The sequence below is a fragment of the Schistocerca cancellata genome, chromosome 3 (assembly GCF_023864275.1).
Source record: "Schistocerca cancellata isolate TAMUIC-IGC-003103 chromosome 3, iqSchCanc2.1, whole genome shotgun sequence".
Classification (NCBI taxonomy): Eukaryota; Metazoa; Arthropoda; class Insecta; order Orthoptera; family Acrididae; genus Schistocerca; species Schistocerca cancellata.
This window is the reverse complement of record NC_064628.1, coordinates 368,296,990-368,309,087: the sequence shown is the minus strand read 5'-3', so window position 1 is coordinate 368,309,087 and position 12,098 is coordinate 368,296,990. Positions and strand designations below refer to the sequence as shown.

Sequence of the window (12,098 nt, the reverse complement as noted above, 5' to 3'; positions counted from 1 at the left end):
TATTATTGCTATTAATGTTTGTAGCCTGCCAACTTTACACTCAGCGCATTAATTCACAAAAGCTCCCTTGTATAATTTTCTATATAATATTTTTTTTTCAGGAGTGTTATGCCAACAAGGTACACAGGAGAGCTGTTGTGAATTTGGGAAGTAGGAGAGAGAGGATAAGGGGTTGCCATAAAGTTGTAATAATCATCTCAATCAAAATAAGTTACTTAATTAATTTTTTATGTAAATGCTTTAGGGTTAAAGGATACCACTCAGTGAAAAGCAGAAGCATTGAGTTGTTGATAGGCACACACAAAAGAATGAAAACTTTCCAGCTTTCAGATTTGTCCTTTGACGTATGCCCTCACATGATGCCAACTAGACAGACAGTGCCAATGCTCTTTTGCAATAATGGACTGGACTAGTTGTGGGGTGGGGGGGGGGGGGGGAGGGGGTAGTGTCAGGTGGGGTGGCTGGAGGAAGAGGGAGGCGGGAGGTAGGGTGAGGGACAGCCATGTCATACCCAACTCTGTGGCAAACACTGCACAGCATTTTGTATTGGTATGCCTGTCCATCAGCATGAATGGCCACTGCCAAATTGTTGTCAAGAACAAAGCTGACCACCTGGTAGCACAAAGTGCAGTCGAGCACCACATGCTCAATCTTAATGGCGAGCCACCTTGATCCTTCCCTCCACCACCAGCTTCTATGATCTATGCAGATGGTAGTTACCCTTACAACCTTACAACATTTCTTCCGCTTCTGTAACTGTGCAGGCCTCAATCTCAGGTAACCAACTCTCCCCCCACCCTCCAGCCAAAAGTTACCCCTCCTATGTGCTGTCACCCCTTCCCAGTTCACATTCCCATGCCACCTTCAGGCTGTGCCATTTCCCACTAGCATTTACAATCATGCCAGCGTATACCTGCCAACCCTCCCTCCCACTTTCCTAGCCAGCAAATCATCTGTCTTCCACTGAGCCGTAACCACCAACCCCAGTCATTTCCCTGCCTCCCTCTCCCTTCCAGTAAGCATCATGTAAGGGCATAGCCATTTGTATATATGTGTGTGTATGTTTGTGTATTTTACTCTAGCTCATCAAAGAATAAACCTGAAAGCTAATAAGTTTTCTTTCTTTTGTGTGTGCGTATTGACACCTGAACACTTCTGCTTTTTGGTGAGTTGTCTCCTTTAATCCCAAAGTATTTATGTTCTACAAGAACTTCCCACAATAGTAATTAATTTTTTGTTTGTTCTGAGGTACATGTATACAGTCCTGCTACACACTGAAATTCCCTCTAGTGGCTAGCCTTGCTACCTCTGGATCATGGGGTCTGGAGTTTGATCTCCGGGTCAGGGATTTTCTTCACCCAGAGACTGGGTGTTTGTGTTGTCCTCATCATCTCATCATCATTTGGGAGGTAGTGAGATTGTAACTGGAAAGATTGGGAACTTATATGGACACTGATGACCACAATGTTGGGCACTCTACAAACCAACATCGTCATCATCATGTGAAATTCCCACACCACATTATTGTAGTGTGCCACGAGAGGAGCCAAAACGAAATGATGCAGCTCATTGGTAAAATGGAATATCATGCGGTTATTTGTTTTCTACTTTGGAAGGAGATCAACAATCTGTACTGAGTTTGTGGAAGTGCACAGGAACAGAGTGCTAAGATGTGACGCAGTAGTTAAGTGATGCAGATGCTTACAGTGTGGTCAAACATGTGGAATGACAAAGAATGAAGTCAAAGATATTTCTCTCTGCAGAACCAGCAATGCAAGAGAAGTGGGTACCCTGCTATTTAAAGACCGGTGTATGACAATGGAGGAGATAATACAAAAAATGAAAAATCAGTCACGAATCAGTTTTCCTCTTGTGTGGTATTTTGATCATGACAGAGGCCACTGGCCGGATTCTGCGACTGCTGAAACCCATTGAAAAAGTCCACCAAAGTGAGGCAGCAGCAGAAATGTTGCAGCTGTGTAAGACCAATCCAGGTGACTTCCATAGCCACTAATCGCTGTGGATGTGTTGGGTGCATCACTGTGATCCAGAGACAAAGGAGCAAATCAGCAGTTGATTCACCACCACTGAAAAAGGCGAAGATCTGACCTTCACTGGGCAACGTTATGCTGAGTGGTTTGTGGGACTGTCATTGTGTGATCTTAACAGGTAATGATGATACTGGGCAAGCAGCGGTAGAACCTTAATACTGAACCTCCTGGCAAGTTTATGGGAGGCTGTCAAAACATGCATCAGAAGAAGTTCTCCAAGGCATGTTTTTTCTGCACAATACTCCCCTAGTTCACTCAACACAGGACACAGTCACACATGCTGCGTCTTTGTGCTTCCAGACTTACCTCACTCCCTTTATTCTCCTGACATACCACCCAGTGACTTCTTCCTCTTTCCTGATATGAGTAAACCATTGAGTGGCTGGCATTTCCGGAATGGCAGTGGCGTGATTTTGAGTCCCAGCCTGACACACAAACACACACACACACACACACACACAGTTTCAATTTGCCAGGAAGCTTAGAAACAGAATCCACTCTGCTTTACAATAAAAGATTCTAAAAAATTCATTCTGAATGGAAACTCTTGGTTTTCTGTCTGTCTCTCTCTCTCTCTCTCTCTCTCTCTGTCTGTCTGTCTATCTTTTTTTTTCCCAGTAAGGTCACTCTTTTGCACACAGTCCATACTTTCTCCATAGCTTGTTGAATCTGTATACAACTAGAAATACATTTCTAGCTGTTCATTTTTGGCCCTCTTTCTTGACCTGTTGAAATACTGAAGACAAGTTTTGGTGTGTTAGATACTAAGCGTATGTGAATTTTGGATGCTGGATTTTCAATTCTAGGTTCCAGAGGTATGGCAGCTTCCAACCATCAACCAGCCTCTTGGAGGATACAGACAGCCACAGACTGAACACCAGTAGTATACTGAGTTTGCTAGTAGATATTGCTGACATTGTGTGTTATTGTTCTCCAAACCCAAAAAGTGTGTGTGTCATGAGGATGACTATGATGAATGTTTGTACTGTGTAGTATTATTTGTCTTTTCTTGTTATGGATAAGTATGGAATGGAACTGAGGAACAAAGTGCAACCTGTTGCCAGCTTAAAGCACACTTTTCGAGAAGAGCACTGGCAGGGCCACTAAGCTTCAAGTCCCCATCTAATGTACAGATCACCATCAGTAGTTTAAATACCTTCCTCACATGATGAACTCCAGAATGGTAAAGAATTTCACACAGGACATTCTACATATATACTGCACAAACTACTGTGAAGTGCACAGCAGTTGGTACATTATTTGGTGATCAGGAGCTGTGCAGCACCACTGCTCCTCAACTCCCCAATCACATTTTGATGATGTAAATATCTTTCACTTCCAGGGTTTCCTGGTGTCAGTTTCAAATCAGTGCACTCACCATTGGAGAACAGAAATTCATTCTGGAAACAATTCCCTAAGTCATTCCTCTACAATTGCACTATGCTGTAGTCTGAGAAAGTGGGCAGAACATCTGAGAAGTTTGGAAAATAGGAGAGAGATACTAGTGGAAGTAAAGGTGTGAGGATGGGTTGTGTGTCATGCCTGGATAACTCAGTGTATAGAGCATTTGCTCACAAAAGGCAGAGGTACTCGGTTCATTTTGTGATCCGGCACAGTGTTATAATCTGCCAGGAAGTTTTAAGATTTCTGTTGACTACCTTTAGGTTGAATACTACCACATCAGATGTTTAATAACCCCAGCAATGCAGGCAGATGTATTGAAGTATACTGGTTAATTTTTCGTCACTGCCCCTATTTTGTCACAAGGTTTATACATTATGTGTGCCCAGAGCAGTCGCAATTTTTAATTGTCAATGATAATCTGTACTTTTTTGTGTAAATTAGTTCCACTATTGAAGATGGTGGTTCGATGAACCCCCTGTCAGGCAATTAAGTTTGATTTGAGAGTATGCATGTGGTTTAGGTTATGACTCTTTTTGTTTCTTCCAATATTGGTTTTGAGCTGTGGGAACTAATCCTGTAAAGAACTTTGTAGCAGATGTGAGAATGGAGAGAGAACAAATATGAGAAAATGTGAGCAGCTTTTATACATATTGTTTGGTAGCATGGTGATGCTGGTAGCTCTGTAAGTGTTTAACTTTGCAGTGCACATAACAGCTATTGAGTGAGGGAAAATAAGGAGAACAGAAGAAGAAGGCAGGAATGCATGGTCCAGTGAAGTAACAAAACAGAGAACACATGAATTTTTAACAACACAGGCTATTTATGAAGGTAGACAAACCACTACATATTATTAGACAAAAACATAAAGAGAAATATATGATCTGTACACAGTTGAGATGCAATTTGCATGGCAAAGGTCTCAGTTCATTAATTTGAGTACAGAAACAAACATATGTTAAGTTCATAAAGAGGAGTCTCCACTAAGATTTACACAAGTTTGAAAGTTCAAGGGAAACACTATGCCTGTCCCTAGCAGAGGCCACAGGAAATGGTGAGTAAAACTAAAAAAAACATAGTGGCTAGGCACCATCACGCGTGCGGGAAGAGAATTGAACAGGCCTGTCCTTGTGGATGCATGGCACAGGCACAAAGCAGTAAAATATACAGCGTGTTTATCTGTGCCACTGCACATGGAATTAAGGCCCTCCAGGAATCAGGAAGTGGCTCTCCAAAGCAAGTTGGAAAAGCTAAAACTGCTGAATTGCAACTGTTTCTGCTCAGACAGCTATGGCACTCGCAAACTGTCTGCCCTAAGCAACACACAATGCTTACTCACCAGATTTGTCCTCAAATAGTCATTATGTGGTGGCTCTTGGGCCTTCATTGAAAGCTCTGGTTTACAGGCAAAAGCACTGGTTCACAAATAAAAGCACTGGTTCACAAATGAAAGGTCAGGTACACAAATGAAAGGAGGACCATTCACACAGATGTTAAATCAGTCATTCAGTTCTAGCACATGCTGAAGAATGCCTGCCTTGCACATGGATGGGAATGGTGGGCAGAAGCCCCAGTTTGGTAGCTTGCAGTAGTGGGGAGAAGGACATTTCTGTTGGTAGATGTTCACTTGGCATGAGCGCAACTGCAAGGGGGGAGTCATCTGCTAGAGCAGACTGTGGGACTCACAGAATTTTATAATTTAGGGAGGCATCACACAGTTCCCACTCCCACCCCCCTCCCCCCTCCCCTGCCCCCTACCCCATCTTGGTGAGAGGACGACATCAGCATAACAACGTCAGATGCAGCTCCAGGTTATCAAACACTAGTGTGGATGACGTGGCAATGAGTGTTGTTGATGATGGCATGGGTGGGTGTCAGGTGAGGTTTGCAATACCTGACAGCCTGTTGTTAACAGCTGATGTGTTGAAAATGGGGTTTGGTAGTGCAGAGTGCAGTAGGAGAAGACAACTGACCACCACTGGCAGTTGGGGTGGTGTAATGGATATAGCGGCATATGGCAGTGATGTGCTGTGCATGGTGGCGGGCAGTAGTCTGGAACACATGATGGGTGACTGGCACGGTGGTGCGCTGGACCACATGGTCAAAGGTGCACTTGTTGAGATGTGACATGGGGTTGCAATTCAGGAAAGAAGCTGCTGCATGGCACAGAGGCAGGTGTGGAGGAGGCGTTGGGCAGTATGAGGAACTACAATGTGCCGCAGTCTCACTTAATGCGAGTTGGGGCATGGGTACTCGGGCAGGGGGGGGGGGGGGGGGGCTCAAATGGTTCAAATGGCTCTAAGCACTATGGGACTTAACATCTGAGGTCATCAGTCCCTGAGACTTAGAACTACTTAAACCTAACTAACCTAAGGACATCACACACAGCCATGCCTGAGGCAGGATTCAAAGCTGCGACTGTAGCAGCTGTGTTGTTCCGGACTGAAGCACCTAGAACCACTCGGTCACAGCGGCCAGCCCAGGTGGGGCATGTATGGCTAAGTACTATGTGGCCAGCATGTATGGTTTAGTGGTTACTGGAGTATGCAGGTGCTGGAAATTCCTGCTGCTCCTGTTTCTGCCGTCTGCCAGATCCCCTAGTGAGAGGCTGACGTGGCAGTGGGGTATGGTGTTGACTCTGAGGTGCTGGTGTGTTTGGAGTTGTGGCAAGGGCTGCAGGGCTGCTGAAGGTGCAGTGTCTGTGAATCCATTGGGTGGCAGCAGTGAGGAGTTGGGCTGTGTCAGATGCCGCATTCTCAGTGTCAGGCTCCATGTGCTTGAAAAGTGGCAGTGGGAGGGAAAGTGAAGGGGAGTGAGATAGCTTGATCTGGATCCCAGGTGCTGGTTGGTGGTTCGGCAGCACTGGTGGAGATTGTGTCAAGAGTGGTGCTGGTGGTGTTGGGTGTGGCACTGATGTTAGCATCAACAGTGACATCAGCGGCATTGGAAGTGGGCAGGGAGACCTCAACTGTTGGCAGTTTATGGGCAGCGCAGAGGATGAGCACCTAAGCTGACTTTAATCTGTGAATGGACACAACTGATGGGACATCATGGAGATTCATGGTAAATGTTTTGTCATTTTGTTGTAAAATGATTCATTTTGTTGTAAAATGATGTGAATGTGTGAGTATTGTGGGCAAAGTGGGGACTGGCTCCCATTGATGCATAACATCAGATGAGTGCATGATGCAAGGTTCGCTTTCCAGTGAATCAATGAAAAGGTGAGGGGACGAATTTTTGGTAACACTAGCTATTTATTGAAATAGACAAACTACTATATATTATTTAACAAAAACATGAAGTGGAAGATATAATGTGTACACAGTTACTATGCAATTTGCGCAGCAAAGGTTCTCAGTTCATCAGTACCGGAGAAACAAACACATGTTAAATTCATAGGTGGGGGCCTTCACTAAGATGTGCGGAAGTTTGAAAGTTCAATGTAAACACTAAAAGTTCATCCCTAGCAGAGGCCATAGGAAATGTAACAGTAAAAGAGACACAGTGTGTAGGTACTGTCATGCATGAAGGAATATCCAAAACTGTGTGAGAATTGTATGGGATGGTCCACATGGACTTTTGGCACTGGCACAAAGTAGTACAGTGTACAGGGTGTTTACCTGCATCACTGTACTTGGGATTAATGGCCTCCAAAAAGTGGAAGGTAGCTCTCTAAAGTGACTTGGGAAAGCTAAAGGGGCTGTAGCATGTGAGCCATAAACTGCAGATTGCAACTGGTCCTGCTGGGAAAGCTAAGGCACTCACAAGCTATTTGCCCTAAGCAATGCACAAGGCTGACTCATCAGATTTGTCACTGAACAGTCATCATGCAGCAGTCCTTGGGTCCTCATTGCTCCACAAACAAAAGCACTTGTTCAAAAATGAAAGTTGCACTCAGACAGGAATTCTGGGCAGAAGCCATGTTAGGCAGATTGTGATAGTGGGAGGGGGTGGGGGGAGGGAAGCCATTTCTGTTGGTACGTGTCCACTATGGCATGGGTGCTTTGGAGAGTGTCTAGATGCAACTGAAAGGGGAGAGTTGCCTGCTACAGCAGACTTTGGGACTCATGAAGTTTTAGACTTTAGGGAGCCGCCATAGTAGTTATATTATTGAAGCCCAATTGGAACTCAACAGGCATCTGTGAGCTTCAGAAGAACTTCGAATCCTATAAAATAAAGAATTTCTTTTTTTTCTTTTTCTGGTTTGAGCCATTTATATTATGCACCATACCCACAGTACTACTGTAATCCTTCAATGCTGGATTATTCAGTAACCAGTAATCCATCCCCAATGCTTCAAAGAATGTAATCCCCATGTGTAAAACAGCTTCAAACACCTGAGTACTTTACAAATGAGTTCTCATGTTAAATATTTAATATTAAGCATGTATGTCCTTTATGGTTAAAGATGCAAAACCCTAATTATGTTGGTTTCATTAGTTTTGGATTGTTCACCCAGAGACTAATGAAAAAATAAAACACACTGGATGAGTATAGTTAGGGTAATTTGCAATATGTTTTAACAAAAAGTAGTTTTTCACCCATTTCAATGTTTATGTATAATGATATAATTTTGCATCTTCATTTAGTGGTATATATTGGTACTGTCTGAAAAATGAGTTATGAGTACAGTCAGCAGCAAAGCTGTAATAAATTAAAACATCATGCCTGATGCTGAACTTTACTGCATGAAAACTGAAAATGTGCGGGGCATCAGTGAGAAAAATTTTCAGAAAGGTTTGAAATTATGTGTAAAGTTCATTGGAAGTAGGTAAGTGCTCTCATTCTCGAATACTTCACGAATACAGTCAGGGTAATTTGTGTGATGTGATTTATGCTCCTTCAAGACATATACACAGTTTCAGAGTTCAAAACTTGTATTATTTTGTTAAACTTTAAATATAAGATTATACCTCTTGATGAGTAGATTATGGCAACATTTTAAATTTCCAATAATTATATGAAATACCAAACATCAAATATTTGTTATCCCTGGATGCTGTTAGATAGGCAACCTGCAAATGGGACCAGTGTCCATTGTAGCTATTTAGTTACACAGACGACACTAGTGTTCTCAATGTACTGTGCCATTTAATATACCACATATCTAAGTAGGTCATTGTCAGAGACAGGAAAAGAACAGTGACAGAACCTTGTAAAATGCCATGTACAGTTATAAAGCAACTACATTTAAATCGCTCCATACAGAAGAGGCCTCAGTCCATTGTACCTAATTTCGAGAAAAAAAAAAAAAAAAAAAAAAATCTAGACACTAGAGTATGAGATCAAAGCGAAGAGAAAAAATATATGTTGTTTATCGACCGAATATCAAGGTCCTTACAGAGTTTACAGGCATTTAAAGTGTTTTAATTTAGGAAAAAAAGGTTTTTGGTGATGGACTTAAGTCCTTTCTGCATGGACCAAAATAGATATTCACGTTTTAGAAGTTCGTTGAGGAAAATATAATGATTCATTTATTACTTTGAGGATATGCTTATAGTTTAGGAATGTGAAACGATCATGAGCATTAGATAAAGCAAAACAACTGGTTTTCAATCAATATTTATTAAGAAAATAACTGAGAAGAAAAACAATTCAATACATCATTTTGAGTTTCTTTAGTCATCTTGCTCTTAACTTTTAACAACGTCATTTGTAGGCCAATGTGTCAGCTTGTGGTAGAATTCTTCATGTTCATTTGGTATATAAGGTAGTAATTTAGCAATGTCCTTAATTTTTGTTGCTTTTATTCGAACTTTCCCCATGGGATATGTACAGTTGGGTGGAAAAGTAGAATGTGACATATGGCCAGGTTGAGACAGACGGAATGTGTGTTTCACAATACCATCAATACACTGGGATGTTATTATACATCCACAGAGTTGGTGGTTCATGGTGTGGGTTCCTGTAGTCATGTCCTAGTTCATGAACCACAGGCAACGTATGAGTGGCCAAGTAAGTGGTCCCGACAGTCGGGATACCAGTTACTTTGGAATAAGGCTGGGCATCTCGGACATATTCTGAGTCGTGGTCACCTTTGTGCTCATACGGCAAAGACTACCAAATCCACCGGTTAGTCCCTCAACCATTAGGGGTAAAACTCAATGGGACTCGGGGCAAGTAAGGCTAGCAACCTGCTTCCCTGGTACTTTAAATATGACGCTGGCAACAATCAGAGCAAAATGCCTCGGACCTTTGGAGGTGACGGAGTCCCACCTCTAACTGACAAACCAGGGACTCTTAAGATACGACTCAGCAAACAAATGGTAATGAGATGGGGAGCTATTAATATCAATGGGGGCTACTCTGGGAAGAAGGTAGAGCTGGCAGAGGCTGCAAGTAAGACGGGATTGGACGTTTTAGCTGTTAGTGACATTCGGGTAAGGGGTGAAAAAGAAGAGGAAGTGGGAGAATACAAGGTCTACCTGTCAGGAGTCAAAGCAGGAATAGCACAATGGGGTGTAGGGCTTTACATCAGGAAAGAAATGGAACCCAACGTAGTTGCATTAAGGTATATAAACGAACGACTGATGTGGATAGATTTGACAGTGTCTAGCAAGAAAATTAGGATTCTGTCAGTATATTCGCATTGTGAAGGGACAGATCAAGATAAGATGGATAGTTTTTATGATGCACTCAGTGATATAGTTGTTAGAGTAAAGGACAAGGACAGTGTTCTGCTCATGGGTGATTTTAATGCCAGGATTGGAAATCGAACAGAAGGGTATGAAAAGATTATGGGTAAATTTGGAGAGGATATGGAGGCCAACAGGAACGGGAAACAACTCTTGGATTTCTGTGCCAGTATGGGCTTAGTAATCACAAACTCCTTTTTTAAACATAAGAACATTCACCGGTATACTTGGGAAGGCAGGGGAACCAGATCTGTCATTGACTATATAATAACAGATCAGGAATTGAGGAAGGCTGCGAGGGACACACGTGTATTCAGGGGATTCTTTGATGACACTGATCATTATTTAATCTGCAGCGAAATTGGTATTGTGAGGCCGAAAGTGCAGGAGGTCAGGTCCATATGTAGGAGGATAAGAGTGGAGAAACTTCAGGATAAGGAAATCAGGCACAAGTACATAACAATGATCTCAGAAAGGAACAGTTAGTTGAATGTAATCAATTACAGTCATTGGAAAAGGAATGGACAAGGTACAGGGACACAGTACTAGAAGTGGCCAAAGAATGTCTTGGAACAGTAGTGTGTAAAGGTAGGATGAAGCAAACAGCTTGGTGGAATGACGCAGTCAAGGCAGCCTGTAAAAGGAAAAAGAAGGCGTATCAAAAATGGCTACGTACTAGAACTCAGGTAGACAGAGAAAGTTATGCTGAAGAAAGAAACAAAGCCAAACAGATAACTGCAGCATCCAAGAAGAAATCGTGGGAAGACTTTGGAAACAGGTTGGAGACTTCGGGTCAAGCTGCTGGAAAACCATTCTGGAGTGTAATTAGCAGCCTTCGAAAGGGAGGTAAGAAGGAAATGACAAGTATTTTGGACAGGTCAGGAAAACTGCTTGTGAATCCTGTGGATTCCTTGGGCAGATGGAGGGAATATTTTGAAGAGTTGCTCAATGTAGGTGAAAATACGATCAGTAATGTTTCAGATTTCGATGTACAATGGGATAGGAATGAGGATGGAAATAGGATCACGTTTGAGGAAGTGGTGAAAATGGTCAATAGATTGCAGTGCAATAAAGCAGCTGGGGTGGATGAAATTAAGTGGGAACTAATCAAATACAGTGGAATGTCAGGTCTTAAATGGCTACACAGGATATTTGAAATGGCCTGGGAGTCGGGACAGGTTCCATCAGACTGGACAAAAGCAGAAATCACACCAATCTTTAAACATGGAAACAGAAAAGATTGTAACAACTACAGAGGTATCTCTTTAATCCGCGTTGTGGGTAAAATCTTCTCAGGTATTGTTGAAAGGAAAGTGCGAGTATTAGTTGAGGACCAATTGCATGAAAATCAGTGTGGGTTTAGGCCTCTTAGAGGTTGCCAGGACCAGATCTTTAGCTTACGGCAAATAATGGAGAAGTGTTATGAATGGAACAGGGAATTGTATCTATGCTTTATAGATCTAGAAAAGGCATATGACCGGGTTCCTAGGAGGAAGTTATTGTCTGTTCTACGAGATTATGGAACAGGAGGCAAACTTTTGCAAGCAATTAAAGGTCTTTACATGGATAGTCAGGCAGCAGTTAGAGTTGACGGTAAATTGAGTTCATGGTTCAGAGTAGTTTCAGGGGTAAGACAAGGCTGCAACCTGTCTCCACTGTTGTTCATATTATATATGGATCATATGTTGAAAACAATAGACTGGCTGGGTGAGATTAAGATGTGTGAACACAAAATAAGCAGTCTTGCATATGCGGATGACTTAGTTGTGATGGCAGATTCGATTGAAAGTCTGCAAAGTAATATTTCAGAGCTAGATCAGAAATGTAAGGACTATGGTATGAAGATTAGCATCTCCAAAACGAAAGTAATGTCAGTGGGAAAGAGATATAAACGGATTGAGTGCCAAATAGGAGGAACAAAGTTAGAACAGGTGGACAGTTTCAAGAACTTAGGATGCATATTCTCACAGGATGGCAACATAGTGAAAGAACTGGAAGCGAGGTGTAACAA

General features: G+C 42.4%; 1 protein-coding gene across 1 annotated transcript in view; it reads left to right on the top strand.

Moving 5' to 3' along the window:
• LOC126176716 (cilia- and flagella-associated protein 45-like) overlaps positions 1-12,098 on the top strand; it is a 150,462-nt gene that overhangs the window by 55,518 nt on the left and 82,846 nt on the right. The gene's annotated exons all lie outside the window — the stretch shown is intronic.